The sequence below is a fragment of the Boleophthalmus pectinirostris genome, unplaced genomic scaffold, assembly GCF_026225935.1.
Source record: "Boleophthalmus pectinirostris isolate CB_2022bp ecotype Guang Dong unplaced genomic scaffold, ASM2622593v1 HiC_scaffold_21, whole genome shotgun sequence".
NCBI lineage: Eukaryota > Metazoa > Chordata > Actinopteri > Gobiiformes > Gobiidae > Boleophthalmus > Boleophthalmus pectinirostris.
Genome location: NW_026571175.1, coordinates 34762330 through 34781413, shown reverse-complemented (window position 1 = coordinate 34781413; position 19084 = coordinate 34762330). Strand labels below are relative to the sequence as shown.

Here is a 19084-nt window from a genome sequence, read left to right as displayed (position 1 = left end):
CTGTTCCTCCTCCTGTGTTTAGGGAAGGAGGAGGAGAGGAAAAGGAAGAGGAGGAAGTGGGGGGGGAAGGAGGAGGAGGTGTGGAAGAGGTGGACGAGGAGGAGGAGAAGGAGAGGAGACAGAGGAGAGGAGAGGAGAAGGAGGTGAGGAGAAGGAAGATGTGAAGAGGAGAGGGGAGAAGGAGAGGAGGAGGAGGAGAGGAAAAGGAGGAGGAGATGAGGAGGAAATGGAGGAAAAGGAGGAGGAAATGAGTAGGAGGTGAGGAGAGGAAGAGGAGGAAGAGGAAGAGATGAGGAGGAGAGGAGAGGAGAAGGTGGTGAGGATGAGGGGAAGAGGAAAGGAAAAGGAGGAGGAGAAGGAGAGGAGGCGTAGGAGAGGAGGAGGTGAGGAGGAGATGAAGAGAATGGGATGAGGAGGAGGAGGAGGAGGTGAGGATGGAGAGGAGACAGGAAGGAGAGGAAGAGGAGGTGAGGAGGAGGATGTAAGGAGGAGGAGAATGAGGAGAGGAGGACTGGAGGAGAAGGTGAAGTAGCGGAGGAGGGGGCCTTCACTAAAGCTGCGTTCACACTGTGGTTTCATAAACACACTGAACACTTTTAGTTTGAGCTTTTGTCCTCGAGTCCTGACGCTCTGATCTGAACGCAGCTCAACACTGACACTATTCCAACATCTAAACAAACACACTGAGTTTCCTGCAGCGTGTGCTCCACCTGCTGCTGCTCTGAACCGACTCTGACTCCGCGGACGTTAAACTAAGTGTCCCTGAGCCGCCCTGCAGGAGGTGTGTGTGTGAATCTCCCCAGACACAACTTCAGACGGGAAATGAGGAGGGGAAACAACTAGAACATGGTCAAAAGATCTGAAAAGTCGATTTTGCGGAATTGGTTTGCTTTGAGACACATTTGTGGGCCGTGCTTTGGATTTTAAAAGCTAAATATCAGATCTCAGAGCTCAAAGACTCGTCCCTACTTCAAAAACAACCGTTCAGATATCAGACTTGTTTAGTTTACACCAGGGAGAGAAAAACTGCAAAATCCTGAAATTATGAAAGTTACGCCTGACTCTCTTACTAATGTGCAGTTGCAAATAGAAATCTGTAGAAATGTAAACAAAGGCACTTTACAATTTCAAAAATAACAGCATAAGAATGAAAATGTAAAGAGGTTTTGAGTCCGTGCGTCATTCATTAATTCCTTTTTGACAATAAGAAAACAAGAATATGTTTGTTTTAAAATATAATCACTGTTGGGTTTGAAAGTTAATTCTGGATCAGAACACACGCCCAAATATTTGACAGACGTTTTCTTGCTGTTGTAGAAATTTATGTTCACATCAGAAGATTGGAGTAAATGACGAGTACCAATACAGTAAAATAAAGTACAATACAGTAAAATAAAGTACAATACAGTAACATAAAGTACAATACAGTAAAATAAAGTACAATACAGTAACATAAAGTACAATACAGTAACATAAAGTACATACAATACAGTAACATAAAGTACAGTAAAATAAAGTACAATACAGTAACATAAAGTACAATACAGTAATATAAAGTACAATACAGTAAATAAAGTACAATACAGTAACATAAAGTACAATACAGTAATATAAAGTACAATACAGTAACATAAAGTACAATACAGTAATATAAAGTACAATACAGTAAAATAAAGTACAATACAGTAACATAAAGTACAATACAGTAATATAAAGTACAATACAGTAACATAAAGTACAAAAGTACATAAAGTACAATACAGTACATAAAGTACAATACAGTAATATAAAGTACAATAAGTACATAAAGTACAATACAGTATAAAGTACAATACAGTAAATAAAGTACAATACAGTAACATAAAGTACAATACAGTAACAGTACAACAGTAATATAAGTACAATACAGTACATAAAGTACAATACAGTAAATAAAGTACAATACAGTAATATAAAGTACAATACAGTATATAAAGTACAATACAGTAAATAAAGTACAATACAGTAATATAAAGTACAATACAGTAACATAAAGTACAATACAGTAAATAAAGTACAATACAGTAATATAAAGTACAATACAGTAAATAAAGTACAATACAGTAACATAAAGTACAATACAGTAATATAAAGTACAATACAGTAACATAAAGTACAATACAGTAATATAAAGTACAATACAGTAATATAAAGTACAATACAGTAAAAAACAGATGGAGAGATTTTTTCATATTACGTTTTAGGAAGTTAATTCACAGCCAGTTTTGGACTGAACTGAAATCTATCTGTAAATAGTTTTGGAGCCGAGATAAGTTGGGGCATGAAAAATAGATAACAGTATTTATCTGCATGTAAATAAATTTGACAGTTTGTGCACACTTGAGACAAATCATGAATAAAAATAGAAAATAAGAGGGGACCAAGAGCAGAACCCTGTGGTACACCTTTTTCTATGATGCATGGACCAGATTGTGAATCTTTAAATACAACAAACTGACATCTGTTTTCATTGTTCGGCAAGTGACTTTAAAACTGTAATGTGTTATTTATGACTTGTTACTGACATTTCAAAGTGATTTGTTACATTATAATATTACTGTATTTAAAATGTAAGGTATTACATTACTTTTACATTACTTTTAAGTTACTCTCACCAAAATAACTATGAAGATCCTGAACTTTTGCGCTGTATATGGACTGAACCAGGACTAAACCAGAACTGAACCAAGATTAAACCAGGACTAAGCCAAAACTCAACCAGAACTCAACCAGGACTGAACCAGAACTGCACCAGGACTAAACTAGGACTAAACCAGAGCTGAACCAGAACTGAACCAGAACTGAACCAGGTTGGAGCGGAGTTCTGCGTCGGTCCTTTCGCTCGCGGTCACCTGACGGTCTACATGGGCGCATCTCCGGCGTTTCACCGCTGCTGATATCGCGATGATTTTAGCAAATTTGTATGAAGAAAAACCCACCACTTCAATCCAGGTTAAAAAAGCATTGTGTTACTCACATTTGTACCGAGTAAAATATTACACTTTTTTTCCCTGTAACGTTGAACATTACTGCGTTACAGCAAAAAGCAACACATTACAGTAATTCGTTAAATTGTAAAAGAGCATTTCTATTTAGTTTGTCCATTTTGGTTCTGGAGACAAATAATGAAGAAAATAGTTGTTGTTTTTTTTGCTTATTTTTGGTTTTATTTTGAAAAATGAATGAACGAATGATAGATATAATAATAGATTCTTCTCCCGTTTGAAAGACTATAGTCCCTGCTCTGACAAAAAATTGCCGTCATTGAGAATTTATTTTTCACCCATATCGCCCAGCCCTAGTTTGTGTTTACATTTACATAGATTGTGTCTGAGATTGTGTGAAGCCTGACGGAGGCGCTGGAGGAGGCAGAGGGAACGCGCTGTTCCTGTACCCGGTTCACCCTCTCTCCGTGTGGGTTCACCTTCTCTCCGTGTGGGTTCACCTTCTCTCCGTGTGGGTTCACCTTCTCTCCGTGTGGGTTCACCCTCTCTCCGTGTGGGTTCACCTTCTCTCCGTGTGGGTTCACCTTCTCTCCGTGTGGGTTCACCCTCTCTCCGTGTGGGTTCACCCTCTCTCCGTGTGGGTTCACCTTCTCTCCTCCGTGTGGGTTCACCCTCTCTCCGTGTGGGTTCACCTCTCTCCGTGTGGGTTCACCCTCTCTCTCTCCGTGTGGTTCACCTTCTCTCCGTGTGGGTTCACCTTCTCTCCGTGTGGGTTCACCCTCTCTCCGTGTGGGTTCACCCTCTCTCCGTGTGGGTTCACCTTCTCTCCGTGTGGGTTCACCCTCTCTCCGTGTGGGTTCACCCTCTCTCCGTGTGGGTTCACCTTCTCTCCGTGTGGCTTCACCTTCTCTCCGTGTGGCTTCACCTTCTCTCCGTGTGGCTTCACCCTCTCTCCGTGTGGCTTCACCTTCTCTCCGTGTGGGTTCACCTTCCTCTCTCCGTGTGGGCTTCACCCTCTCTCTCTCCGTGTGGGTTCACCCTTCTCTCCGTGTGGGTTCACCTTCTCTCCGTGTGGGCTTCACCCTCTCTCCGTGTGGGCTTCACCTTCTCTCCGTGTGGGTTCACCTTCTCTCCGTGTGGCCTCCGAGCTCCGGTGCCATGTGGCTTTAATCTTGGTGTTTATGCCGGTCGCGGGGCTCAGGTCTGGGGCTGCTGAGGGGCTGACAGTGTGGTATGTAAACAGCGCGCTCGCACGCCTCGTGTTTGTGCCGCGCGTTCGAGCGTCTCTGTTCAGCTCTGCGTCTCCTCACTCTGCCGCTTAAATGTAAACTGCAGACATTCAGCACGTGTTAGACGATCAGTAGGTTTACATGAGACACCTACATATCCTCCCAGCTCAGAGTCACGCCTTTAATCAAACCCTATCCTGCAAAACTGACTTTTTTTTTTTTACTATTGACAGTCTGAAGTTGTATTTAGAGTGATTCGTGCGTGTTTGAAGATCTTTATTCTCCTTTACTCAAGACGTCATCTCTCAGATCTACCTCTGGTTTCAGCTCCATCGGTGACGTTCTTCAATCTCCATTTTTATTTTTTTATCGCCGACACGCCCACAGCACCGTCACGTTATCGTTTTAGTACAAATGAGGCAACGGTGTAGGTTTGCATAGGGACGGTGGAGACGTGTCACAATCAATATTTGGGGAAGACAAAATAGTCCCGACCAATATTTGCCATTTTATTTGAATCAACAAAAATATACATTTATTCCGATATTTTTTCCAAAGTCGGTAGTATTAATTTAACACGTTTTAGTTCACATTTTGTTTATTAATCGTTCTGAGATGTGTTCAGTGAGATGACGACAGGGTTACACCTGCCGCTGTTTCATTGGTTGCAACAGAGTGATGTCATTAGTGGAGCCAGGAGCCTAAACTGGGGAAGCGGCAGGACAGAAAAACTTTTCAAAAGGAACTTCATCTTGACTTCATCTTCAATTAAACTTGTCTTATAATGAGTCGCCGCGGAAAAAGAGCGACTATCACCATAAGTGCACCTCCCAAACGGAGCCCTACTCGTGCGCTGTGAGACCCCGACTCTACTGACAATATTCCATGGAAAAATGTACGGACATGACCTCACAAATATCTCTTCACCAACGAGCAAAAGGAAATGTGCTACAAACTTCTACATCGCTGTTCTCCGCTAAAGAATCATCTAAGAAGGACAACGGACACAAACTGAAAAATGAAACCACCTCTCACTTACTTCGGACCTGCTCAGACTCTGTGATTTTGGAATGAATTCATAAAACGCCCTTGAAACGACACATAATCTGCAGCCATCAGATAAATGTTTGTTTGTTATGAAGACATTTACCCGACCAACTCCCATTGGGCGCCACAGTTTTCTAACAGTGAAGAAACCTGACATGTTTCTTTTATTAAGTCGTTTTAGATCATTATTGCAATTTCCAAAGATCCAAGAGATAAAATTAATCCACAGGTGTCATAGATTATAACTATAACAGACAGAAGCACAACAGGTCGGCTCTAAAGCTTGAATGCGTAACATTGCAGCCAATAATAAAATAAAAGCATTTATTTAAGTGTGTATTTTATCACTATCAAATACAGTGATGTACGTAGATTTTTACTATGAGCATTTTCAGTTCAAGTGGAGCTTTAACTAATGCCATTCATTTCCTGTTTTGAGTGAATTCTTGGCATGTTTTTTTTTGTTTTGTAATAAAACTTTCAGCAGAAACTGATCCATCCCCAAACAAACTCATTTGTGACACAGACAAAGCAGAAATGTAATTACTGTGTTTACAAACCGATGGCGCGAATAATACCAGAACACTGACGCTTTGTAAAATGTGAAATTCAAAGCCAGCTTCCTTATTTTGGAATTTTTTAGTTTGAAATCCCCCACCCTTTCCCCCCGCGGTCCTTGATGTGCCCGAGGTGAGGGGCACGTCAAAGCATCTGTGCATAGGACACCCGGATAGAAAACTACGGCTCTGAGTATAAAATATTATAGTTTGAGTCGTTTTGGGATAAGTACCGTATTTTTTAGCCCAAAAGGCGCACTTAAAATCCTTAAATTTTCTCAAAAATCGACTGTGTGCGCCTTATAATCTGGTGCGCCTTATGTATTAATTCTGGTTGTGTGTACTGACCTCAAACCGATTTTATGTGGTACACGGTGCTCAAAAATCTGTGAACTGTTTTAGTACGACTTTGGTAAACTACGAAGCCGCATCGCTTGATGGATTGACGAAGCATTACAGCGACCGTAGTCAGGAGCCTCGCGGAGTCATGTCCTTTAGTCCGACAGAAGCTGAACCACATCAGCACAAGGAACAAGATGTTTTTTTCAGTGCTTATAGTTTATGCAAATGAGCCATGTGGTTTTAAGTTTTGTTTCTGTAAAATACACATTACACATTATTACTATATTTGAGTCATTCTCATTGAAAATTAAAAAAAAAAAAACTTAAATTATCCATGTACCATATTTTCCGGGCTATTAGACGCGCTCTTAAGCCTCTAACCCCATCAAAAAATCGACCGCGCCCCACAATCCAGAGCGACCTATAGGCGAGTTTCATTGTTGACAAAAGCGCGCGTTGCATGCTGGGAATTATTTTGGTCGGCAGCAAGAAACACTAATTCAACATGACGGACGGAGCGAGAAAGCACGTAAAGGGTATTGATCCCGGTTATTTATCCACTCTAACGGCAGAGGACCCAAGACCATTTGACCAGAAATTGGTCATAAGCATCGACGGACGACAAATCACCCTTTTCAACCTCCGACAAAAGGTGGACCAAACCAACATTTCTGGTCAGAATCGCCAACTACCTGGACAAATATTCACTTTGGCGATATCCACAATGACTTGGTGGAAACTCCTGGGCCATTCACAGCAGAAAAGATGAAAACCTCCAAGAGTCTCGATGTGTTGTTGAACTTGTTGGAGTCCACGGTTTGTTAGGATCTTCTACGTTTGCTCTGCGGATGTTTGAAAGTCGTTTAATTCACCGTTAGCGGTTCTTTTCACTCAGAATACGAAAAAGACATTTTCCTTCTTCCGTGCTTCTATTTGTGCATCCGATAATGCAGCAGGAATTTACCATTATCAGGGATAAATACACGAGGTTACGCACTGTGTTTGACGCTACTGTGTTTCTTGCCTCCGAACAAAATATTTCCCAGCAGCAACGCGGGCTTTTAATAACAATGACGTCAGCTGAAACTCGCCTATACACGAATCCACTCAGGTGTCCCAGCACGACTTCAGTAAACTAAAAAGCCGCAAACACACACGGAGCAGACGGCGACCAAGCAGAGGAAAAACACCCACAGACACACTCATCACTCCACGCCGACGAGGAACGGAACGGAGGAACGAACCGAAAAAGCGAGCGCGACGTGCCGCTTCTAGACACGACTGAACAACTGAGTCACTGCGAACACGCCGACAATCCGTTGGTCCCAGACACACCCTCCCTACACGCCACAACTGAACAAAGCCCAGAGTCACCGTGAACAAACAAACAAACAAAACCACTCACCCATCACACTGTTGTGCTTCATTTAAAGTCCCAAGCGGTTTATTTGTGAAAAACGTTAGAAAATAGACCATTTAATGACAATGCGCCTTAAAATCCAGAGCGACTAATAGTGCAGAAAATACAGTATATATACTGTGTGTGTATATATATGCGTATATGTGTGAAATAAAACGACCAGATGTTTTGCTTTGCCGTGAAACATTTCCGTGCCGTATGATTGACGTTTCAGTGTGTTGCCTGATCCTCACCAGTGCAAAGCCAAAGGTTGAGCTCTGCCCCACATTTTGCCGAACCCAGATCTGCAGCCAGAGGCACTCGGCTTCATTTGACTGGAGCCGAACGCTGTGGGTGATGTCAGACTCACTTAGTCCTCTGCTTTATCCAGTCTGTGGTGTACCATAGTCACTTTCGGACGTGAACACTGTGTTATGTACTGGGACTTATAAATAACAGTGTTCAAAAGTGGGTGGGCTTTTTAAAACAATATTAATAATTCTAAAATGTCTTGTTTGAAAAGTGAAAGAAGTGAATGGACTCAAAAGTCAAACACAACAGATCACACATTCTTGTGGCTTTAATTTGCTTTTATGTTTTGTGTCTGTGAAGTATTTCACATTCAAAATAATCTAGACATTTGGAAAACGCAACTTTATAAACTACCCATCCATTTCTAGTCAGGTATTCAAGTATTAGATCTCCCTCTGCTGTCAGCAACACAATTAGAATGAGTCCGGTGCTGAAGTTTTATCTATGACGTAACAATCCGGGCAAAAAGTAACCACGGCATTTTTGAGACTCAGAGAAAACGACTCTGGATCAATGGATGGAAAACAAAATACAATTCCAGGTGTGTTTTTGATGAGTGAACAACAAAAGAGAAAGTATTACTATATTTCTATGTTTATAACTATGTCTTATTTGTCACCAGACACTTTTTAATATTGCTACTTAAGATAAGATAAGATAAGATAATCCTTTATTGTCTCCCATGGGAGAAATTTGTCTTGGGACAGGGGGTAACATGTTTTATCAAAAAACAGGACGACACAACACAAAGCAGCACATAAACAAACACCATAAAACAAAGTAAATATGAGACCAAGTATGACCACGAGTGATGCACCAACAGGACCCTTAAATTATCCTTAACAGGCCCTTGCATTCTTCTGTTCTATTAATTATTGCACATTCCCTAAGCCTATGTGCAGTTTTAGTTATAATTATTGCACATTCCCTAAGCCTATGTGCAGTTTTAGTTATAATTATTGCACATTCCCTAAGCCTATGTGCAGTTTTAGTTATAATTATTGCACATTCCCTAAGCCTATGTGCAGTTTTAGTTATAATTATTGCACATTCCCTAGCCTATGTGCAGTTTTAGTTATAATTATTGCACATTCCCTAAGCCTATGTGCAGTTTTAGTTATAATTATTGCACATTCCCTAAGCCTATGTGCAGATTTAATTATTGCACATTCCTTAAGCCTATGTGTAGCTTTAATGGCACATTCCCTACACCTATGTGCAGTTTTGATTGCACAATCCCTAAGCCTTTTATAATTATTTTTTAACTGCACTATTTGAGTTTAGCAGATTAACAGCTAGTGGCACAAAAGAATGTTTGAATCTGTTCAGTTTACAGTTTGGGACCTGAACCTTCTGCCTGACGGCATCAACTCAAACTGACTGTGAAGAACATGGGTTGGGTTACTTCTTTTGAATTTATGATGATATTACATATAGTTTTTCTCTTTGTTATTATATTATTTTGTGATGTTATTACTTTGCCCGGGATGTTCCATATTATAGCATTAAACCTACTGTCTCTATCTCCATGGAGACAGCAGCTGACGGAAACAAGACAAAAACACCTGTCATTTAAGAAATGCCTGTTAAACTCTTTTTAATATTGTAAAAAATTCAAGACAAAACGGTAACACTTCCACGGAGACGAGCGGGAGACAAGCCCAGCACAATAAAAGTTACATAATGAACCTTTAAGGATTTGAGAAACTAGTCCAGCTCCCCGCAGTCAGGCCCATCTCAAAGCTTTCACCTTGACGTAAGAGTTTGACAGCTTTAGAAATGTTCCACTGTGCTTCAGAACGGGGGCCCCTCGCTCGCGTCTTTCACATAAAGCCACTTCCACAAACACAGTCACATTAAGGAGGTCGTTAGTCACGGACGTGTTCACGGAGAGTCCCGGGCTGAACATACGGCTCCTCTGCTCCGAGACGAACAAACTGAGAGCGTACACAAGAGCTCCAGTATCACGGTTTTGATCGGAGTTTTTTGAGTGTCCGTGTAAAGTGAATTGAAAAACACTCTATAAAACCGAATGTACGTGTCTTTTTGTATGTTCCCAGTGTTTTGCATTGCTAACTTTTATTTTTTCTCTGTCTTTCTTCTTTTATTATTCTGCATAAATGTTCTTTGGATGGGTCCAGCTGCCCTCTCCCACCACCTGACCCTCACCACCCACCACCACCACCACCACGACCCCGCCCACCCCGAGGGACCAGCTCCGGACTCACCCGGACCCCGCCAGTACGGACTAAACAACGCAGACTCGCCAACGCCCCAATTTTACCCCCTCGCCCCTTTTACCATCCCCCACGAGGCTCCACCGCCATCTCCGGAGGCTCCACCCACCTCTCTGGAAGCTCCACCCACCCCATCCAGAGGCTCCGCCCACTGCCAACTGCCGGACTGACGACCAACTCCAAACTTTTCTAAGGCGGAAATGAGAGTAGCGTTTACATTTGCGGGAATTCTCCGGTTTTGCGCGGAGGTTTTAGCTACATTTACACCGACATTTGGTCTTTTAATCTTGTTACCACGGCGACTTTATTTTTCTACAAACTTTTCGTACGGTCACAATTCGTTGTCGTGAAAAAAGCAAAAAAAAAATTAATACAAGGCAGTTTTTTGTCGGGGTTGTGGGTGCTATTTCTTGAGGTCCCTCTCGAAGTCCATTTCTTGTACAGTAAGTCTTTTATTTTTCTTCCCTCTCAATGTGAAAAGTATTTTTTCAATGTATGTGTACAAAAGAATTTTATCGAACCAGGGGGCGCTCTTCTGATCTCACCGTATTTACGATTACGTATTACCGAGTGATTCTCCCATGTTATTTTCGTCGTAGTGCAACCTTATTTATTTATTTATTTATTCCGATTTTGTGTTCTGTTGTGCATCGTGCGCGTAGACTCATGACTTTGTACGAAAAACGATCCCGACCGGCGTTTACTGAGCATGCCCAGTTCTCTTTCTCTCCGCGTTTTCATGTTTTTACTGACGGACAGTGTGTATTGAGCCAAAAGATTTTATCGGGTAAAAATGTGTTTTGATTACGTTAAAAAAAAAAAAAGTAACTGCTCAAAAGATTTTGTTTCGGAGCAGTGTCCCGTTTTTCTATTTCTTCAAAATTAGAAAATCACGAATGAGCAAAGCCATCGATGCCTCTCTCACCTCAGACGAAGATGTCGGCGAATGAATGTAACGTGAATGTAACGATCCAGAGCGTAACGTCGTCGTTGAACCTCGTCTCTGGTGTCAGCACACACTGTCCCTTCGGCCGATACACTTTTATCTCCGTCCTTACGTCGCAAACAAGGACGACGTTCGGAAACATGCGATGACGACTTCCGGTGTAGTTCCCGACTCTGGGCTCGCCGACCGACTGAAGTAAATGTGATCAGCGGTAAAATGAAGACCGCAGACGTATGTGCTGTTCGGAATCGTCTGGAATTTGGCGCCGAATTTCGTCTCTTCTAATCGCGTGAACCCAGAGCGGGAAAAGATGAAAACTGAAGGTGTGGTTGTGATTGTTGATAAAACGTAACGGAACGATACAATCACATGGAGATGAAGAAAACTGAGACATTTTCTCATTTTTCCTAGATTTTGTCAGGCTGATTCATCAGAAGGTTTCACTTCGTAGAAACCGTCTGACCTCAATGAAAAATGAAAAAAACAGGTAACGATTAGTTTTTTCAGTTTTTGGTTTTGTGTTTAAATGAAGAATGGAAAAAAACGGATAGACCAGACCGACCAGACGAGACTGAGACCAGACCAGGACCAGACCGAGACTGAGACCGAGACCAGACCGAGACTGATACCAGACCGAGACCAGACCGAGAGAGACCAGAGACCAGACCGAGACTGAGACCAGAGACCAGACCGAGACTGAGACCAGACCGAGACTAGACCAGACCCCAGACCAGACCGAGACCAGACCATGACCAGACCGGGACTGAGACCAGACCAGGACCAGGACTGGGACTGAGACCAGACCGGGACCAGACCGAGACTGAGACCAGACCGGGACCAGGCCGGGACCAGACCGAGACCAGACCAGACCAGACCAGACCAGGACCAGGCCGAGACCAGACCAGGACCAGACCGGGACCACACCGGGACCAGGCCAGGACCAGACCGAGACCAGACCAAGACCAGACCGGGACCAGGCCAGGACCAGACGGAGACCAGACGGAGACCAGACCGGGACCAGACCAGACCGGACCAGACCAGAGACCAGACCGGACCAGGACCGAGACCAGAGCAGGACCAGAGCAAGACTGAGCCCGAGACCAGACCAAGACCAAACTGAGACCAGACCAGCGGCTTAAAGCCCACGGCAGGTCCGGAGCTCGAAGCTGAGGCTCGAACCCTGCGGAGGCTCTGAGTCAAAGCTCGGCGTTCGCTCTGGTCCCGCGCTGGTCCAGCTCTGGTCCCCAGGATCAGTCCTGGTTCAGTCCGTATGCAGTCCAGAAGTCCGGCATCGCAGTCACGTAAACTGGTTACCTGTTTTTTCCATTTTTCATTTAAACACAAAATCTAAAACTGAAAAAAACCGAATCATTATCTGTTTTTTCATTTTGATTTTGGAGACAAATAATGAAAAAAAATTGTTGTTTTTTCATTTTCTTATTTTTGGTTTTATATTGAAAAACAAATGAACAATGATACACAGATTCTGACAGAACGTAGGCTCGCTCCCGGGAAAGCGACGCAGACAATAAAGGCTGTGACATACATTTCCAGTTCTCCACTTTTCTGCTTCGTTTTGTAAACACGAACGCCATTTTTAAATCCTAGCCTCCGAGTGTTGTGGAGGTGAATTACTTTGCAGCACATAAACCTCAACGCAGATCCATAAATCAAAAACAACGGCGACAAAGCGACGGCGGCGGTGTGCGCTGAGGCGACACAGAACTATAATTCGGCGATCAGAGCCCGCAGGAAGTTGTCATCGCATGTTTCCAAACGTCTTCCCGGTTTGTGACGTAAGCTCTTTGGCCGGTCCACTCTGTCCCTCCGGCCGATCCACTCTGCGCTCCTGATTAAAACACATGTAGTTCTGTTGTGTCTCTTCTGTAAAGTCCTACTGTCTCTTTTGTTATGAATTTAGTCTTTGTTTTGTCATGAACTGTTTTCAGGTTAAATCTTCTGTTTCCATCACACCGTGTACAAAGCACCATGCACAGAATAATAAAAGCTATTGTAGACAAAGGAATCAGCTCCGTCTCGTTATTTCCACCAACACGATGTTAAATGTTGAAAATGAGTAAACAGGTTTTAAACTTTTAGGTTGAATTCATTGAAAACTGTAAACAGAGAAGTGGGGCGAGTGGGTGGAGAGAGAAACTGTTGGAATGAATCATTTATTTGCTGTAAAGCCAAGTTATAAATCAGATCTGTGGAGACACTGTGCCATTTTTGAGCTGATTTTTCACTTATGCGACTGTTTTTGGGATTGAACCTTGACTTTTGGCTCAATCGTGTGTCGTGCTTCGTGTTGTAAACATGGGGTAACGAGAACCGATTAATACCTCATGACCAGCTCCTGATCGGCAATCACAAGTCGCAAGAAAATCAAAACTGTTTAAAATCCAGTCGCCTCTCGTGAGGGTTTTGCTCTGCTGAAGTCGTTAGTTTAGTGTGAGAACATGAATCGTGAGCTGTGAACTTTTAAACCCTGCGAGTTGGTCGTACAGTTTAAGCTGAGGCTGAGTGAAACCATCAAAAATATCACACAGTGTCTGTCCGGCATAAAAAAGCATGTTTTTCAAGGTGGTTATTAATGTCAAACTATTAAAACATCCATCATCCGTTTTCTTCTGCTTTATCCATGGCCTGGTTGTGGAGGCAGCAGTCGAAGTAGGGACTCCCAGACTTTACTTTCCACACACACTTCCTCCTTCCTCTGAGGGGACCCTGAGGTGTTCCCAGGCCAGCCCAGAGACATAGTCCCTCCAGTGTGTCCTGGCTCTTCCCTGGGGCCTCCTCCCAGTGGGACATGCCCCGAGGCACCTCAGCTGCTCCTCTCGATGTGAAGGAGCAGCGGCTCTACTCCGAGCTCCTCCCGTGTGACTGAGCTCCTCAATCTGTTTCTAAGGGAGCTCCCTGACATCCTGCGGAGGAAACTCATTTCAGCTGCGATCTCGTCCTTTCGTGGTGGGGAGTCCCTGCCTCAACTGGAACAGTTCAAGTATCTCAGGGTTTTGTATTAAAACATGAAAAACAAAACTAGTTCATTTGATATGAATTACTGTGAATCCAAAGTTATTCCTCACTTTCCAAATGCATTCGAAGCTTTATTCACCGCAACTTTTAGAGACTGGAGTTTTGTCATCAAGGTGAAACTAACAACAACTACTATGCTAACCATGCACTTCCTGATTGTTGGCTTTACAGTTAGATGCAGACAGTACACAATCATTATTTGCCACTGGCGTCCCACTGTGGCATCTGGTGTTCTCACTGGTCCAAGTCCTGACCAGGTCCTGCTGAGATCTGACGAGATCCGACTTTGACAAACCGGTGAGACCTGGAGTAAATAATATGTCTGTGTCTTCCCCAGGAATAAAAACATGAAACCAAATCAGATAAAACCATTTTAAATACACATTCCCTATGTCAGTCTCATATTGGTCATGTTTATATGATGTCTTTTAATTCCGTGTTAAATAATTCTGAATTAAAATATCCTCCTTCGAGTTTACATGGAAATAATGATTCTGAATTGAGGTTTACATGGAAAACCGTTAAATCATCTTTATTTAATTCCGCTCATCGTCTGGAGGTGGGGAAGGTTCTGATTGGACAGAGACACGAACGTATTTACGTCGACCGGAAGAAAACAAACACTTCAGCTGCTACAGGCTTTTCTGTCATCTCGGTTTGTCTTTACTCCACGGACACAAACGCGATCCAAACTTTTTCCGCAGTGGTTCTGATGATAATTGCGCAGCAGCTGGAGAATTCTCTCATCACGCGTTACGTCTGTCGGCCGAGGAGGAGAAGGGAAGAGTGTCGGAGAAGGAGGAAGAAGACAAACTGAGTCAACGGCTGCTCGACCTCAGCCCACTCCCACATCCCGCTCACAAATCCAAAGAGACGTGGAGGAAAGTCCGAAGACACGACTGGTGGAGCCGGATCGAAGGGCGACACAACGAGCAGGAACTGAACGACCGGGATTATTTTTAAGAAGAACCACCCACTTACTTCAGAATTAAGTTTAATTTTGAATAATCACTTTCATTGGGAATTAAGTGTTTACATGGTCTTTTTAAAGCGGAATTCATTTTTATTCCGGATTAAAACTCATGTAAATGTGGTAAATGTTGATAATATCTGGTCTCCGCTCTGTTCTGTGTCTTGGTGTTTCAGCTGTGACAGAGTAAAGACCCGTGTCACACTCAGGGATGTTCATATTAGCGCGAGAGCCTGAGAGGAAATGAAGCATCCCTGTGCGTCTTATCGAGCTGTTCTCTCTCGTTCTAATAGAGACAGACGAGCTCTTCCCTGACGGGGCCAGTGCCTCGTGTCATTTTACTAAAGATGAGAATGATCCAAGAGGAATTCTGACTCCAGGAGCGCCGACAACTGCACTTCTCAATCACGACGTTAAAGGGGCTGGAGGTTTTTTCTGTGTCGTTCAGTTCAATGTTTACACCACAGATTTGTTGTACTTCTCTTCTCTTGATAGTCGTGGATAAATTGTTCATGTTAGAATGTTTATCCTTTGTGGACCTTGTTGGTTGAAGATTTGGTGATGGGGCAGATGTATGAAGCTGCTGGAGAAAACGACACACATTTACACACACATTTTACCACAGAAAACCATTAACTAGAAGCTACGTTTTCCTAGGGTGACCAAACGTCCGTTTTTCCCTGGACATGTCCGTATTTTGCGTCCTGTCCGGGGCGTCCGGGTTTTTTTTTATAAAGTGATGCAAATGTCTGGGTTTTCAGTACCGTTCATTGGGGGCATTAAACTGAGCGTCTCTCGTAGCGTCTGTGACTCAGAAGGAGCGAGACACAAACATTCGGTCAGTCTGAAACATACCGAAGCACAAATGCGCATTAACAATGACTTGTACAAGAAATTCTCCATTTTCCATCCCGGTCGGGACAAGTGTGAGTCCATGTGCACAGGTTGAGGTGAGAGGACAGTGTCCCTCGTTTATCGCGGGGTTACGTTCTAAAAATAACCCGCGACAGGTGAAATCCACGAAGTATCAACTTTATATTTTACAATTATTCTATCTGTGTTAAGGCTGTAAAACCCCTCACCACAAATTTTATACACTTTTCTCAGACAGGATCGACAGGTAGCAACCCTTTTTACTTCCTTCTTAAAACTTATTGCTGCCGTTGTCATGTTATTTTCCTCTTTCTTTATGTAACGAACTGAAGATTCATTTATTCCGTAATAAAGCCGACAGCGCAGAGTCCTGCACAGGTCCATTTTTGGAGACCTGCAGTACAACACCGCACCCGCGCAGGACAGGACCGCACCTGCCCGTTAACCCGAGATTATATCAAACTTTTGTGCTGCCTACGCCACAGACTGAACCAAGACTAAACCAGGACTAAACCAGGACTGATTCCATTACTGAAGAGGAGGACTAATCCACGACTGAACTAGGACTAAAACAGGACTAAACCAGAACTGAAACAGGACTCACTGTCAGGACGGGCTCGGGGGTGACCGCAGGAGAAAGGACCGGCTCAGCTCCGCACCTCACGGAGTTAAACGCGGCAATTGCCCGATCGCGCTTTGCGGACAAACTGCTCGGAGTTTTCTCTCTTAAATCCAAGATTAGTCCTGGTTTAGACCTGGTTTAGTCCTGACCCACCCGTGTGTAATTACTACCCGCCTGTAATACACAATATGCGTTCATACGCTGAAAAAAAAAAAAAAAGCCTGAAAAATTGCACACAAAAATAAAAAGAGAAACGGTGAGACCCCCCCCCCCCCCCATGTTTACCTGACATTTTGGAATTTCTGTCCGTTTATCTCGTGTCTCATCTTGTTTTGTGGAAACTGGGTCTCGTCCCACCTCCAATACTTATAAAAACTACTCAAACATGTGCCAAGTGAAACAAAACAAAACTCCAGATCTGTTTTTGACGAGACAACAACATTTTAACACGTCCCAAAACTCACAAGAGACAATTTCGCGTCATCTACAACTGTTAATGTAAAAGTTTAAGGCCTCTGTGGCAAAACTGTAAACAATCACACAAGCAGCTGGCGGATACCTCGCGAGAAAAGTTACACGGTGCACGTTTAGGAAGTGGTGTTTTTGCTGGTGGAAGAGTGAACCTCACACAGACACTTAAATCATCAGAAATATGGATCGATAATAAACCAGAGAGGAGGAGGAGGAGGAGGTGGAGGAGGAAGGGTGGTGTGGGTGTTGACCCCGGGGAAAAACACTCAGCTAAATGGACTGGTGCTGGCAGCTGCTACTTCATCACGTACAATATCCCCCCGTACAGTTTACAGCCTTTCTGTTTTGGCCGCTGCTCCCTGTGGTCCCATCGCTCTGGTTCACGCCGGGCACTGGTTTAAACGCAACTAAATCCGCTCTTTTTCACCACTCAACTGCATATACGGGGTTTAAGCATTATCTATGGTTTGTGTAAAATCGCTCAGTCGTCCAGGTTAGGGATGGGCATTCGATTACATTTTCTTTTTACGATCGATTATCAATTAATCTTTGACATTTTTATATCAAAATTCTCATCATTATTATTACTATGTGCACTACTAATCTACATAAATAAATTCAACTTTACAACTTATAAACCGTAACCACTCTAGTGCAGGGGTGCTCAATACGTCGATCCCGATCTACCAGTCGATCGCCAAGGTCGTGTGGGTAGATCGCCGTGTCTCGTCTCGGACTCGATCGCGTTTGGACTCGGTCTTGTCTCTCACTCGAGGTCTGACACTCAACAAGTGTGATCATATTTCATTCCGGCCGCTGCTGTTGGTAATAAACTTGTAGCGGGTGCAGGAGCGTGTGGGGCGTCTCAGTGCCAACTAATGTTGTAGTCAAGGCCGCACTTATTGAGACCAAGACCAGTCCGAGACCAGGACAAAACCAAGACCTCTGAGGGTTGAGACCGAGACAAGACCGAGACTTTTAAAGGTCAAGACAGAGACAAGACTGAGTCCATGGCCCATCAAGACCAAATCAAGACCAGATCTTTGTCATTTTCCACATTTATTTAGAACTTCAACTGGCACTTTACAGAAAAAGTGAAGAAAGTGTGTAGGATTTTTTAATCTGTTTTTCCATGTTTCTTACTGGAGTTACATTCTCTTACAGGTTTTGCAGTGATATTTAGTCTGCACATTTACCAAACGCACGTCGTGACAAATACAAATGCTTTTGTGCACTTTTATTAATCAAACTTCAGCCACATGTTGCAGTAAGAAGTTTATTGCCGACAGCAGCAGCCGTAATGAATATGATTGGACTTGAGAAGTGTGAGACCTCGAGTCCGAGACAAGACTGGGTTCAGGAGTGGTCATGTCCGAGTCGAGACCAAGACCGTAAAAAAACGGTCTCGAGTACCACGACAATAACATTAACGTTTTGAGAGTAAACAGATCACACTTTGTAGAGTTATCCTGATTTAGCTAAACAACACACAGAGGGGTTTTATTTTTACACTTTATTTTAGTTAATTTAACATTTTGGAGAGTAGTGACTGCACACTGAGAGGTGTAAATTAAGGTACATGGTAAAAAAAACACACACACATTGAGTGCATGTAAAGCCTTTATTTTCTTTAAAAAAAAAAATTCTTTTCTGTAAAAGATGAAATTTGTACAAAACTGGTTCAAACTGGTCTTGTCTCACAGGAGTTTGAAGATGGTGGTGCCAAATAATTATAAATAATAATACATTTATAATAAAAAAAACAAAACAAACAAACATATTTTAGCTTTTTAATCCTCAGAATGTATCCCTTAATGTGTAACAGCATTTTTAATCACCATTTAATTTAATCCTCTCTATTTATTCTTGTATTTATTTAGTTCTAGGTGTGTCATTTTTGGTTCTCAGTAGTTCATTTCCACAAAATGGGAAGGAAGTTCATAAAACCACACTTATCTATAAATATCTGTATTCTTTCAAATAGCAAAAGTATTTCCTCTTCTCAAAACTGCACAAAAGCCTCACACATTCTTTCTGCATTTGTAGTCATTATTAGTGT

General features: G+C 42.8%; 1 protein-coding gene across 2 annotated transcripts in view; it reads left to right on the top strand.

The window, feature by feature from the left end:
* Positions 1–10071, top strand: part of epb41a (erythrocyte membrane protein band 4.1a) — a 131943-nt gene extending 121872 nt beyond the window's left edge. For both annotated transcript variants that reach the window (XM_055157500.1, XM_055157501.1), the window contains exon 17: positions 10012–10071. The gene's annotated coding sequence lies outside the window, so the exon portion shown is untranslated. The remainder of the gene's footprint in view (positions 1–10011) is intronic.
* The last annotated feature ends 9013 nt before the right edge of the window (positions 10072–19084 follow it).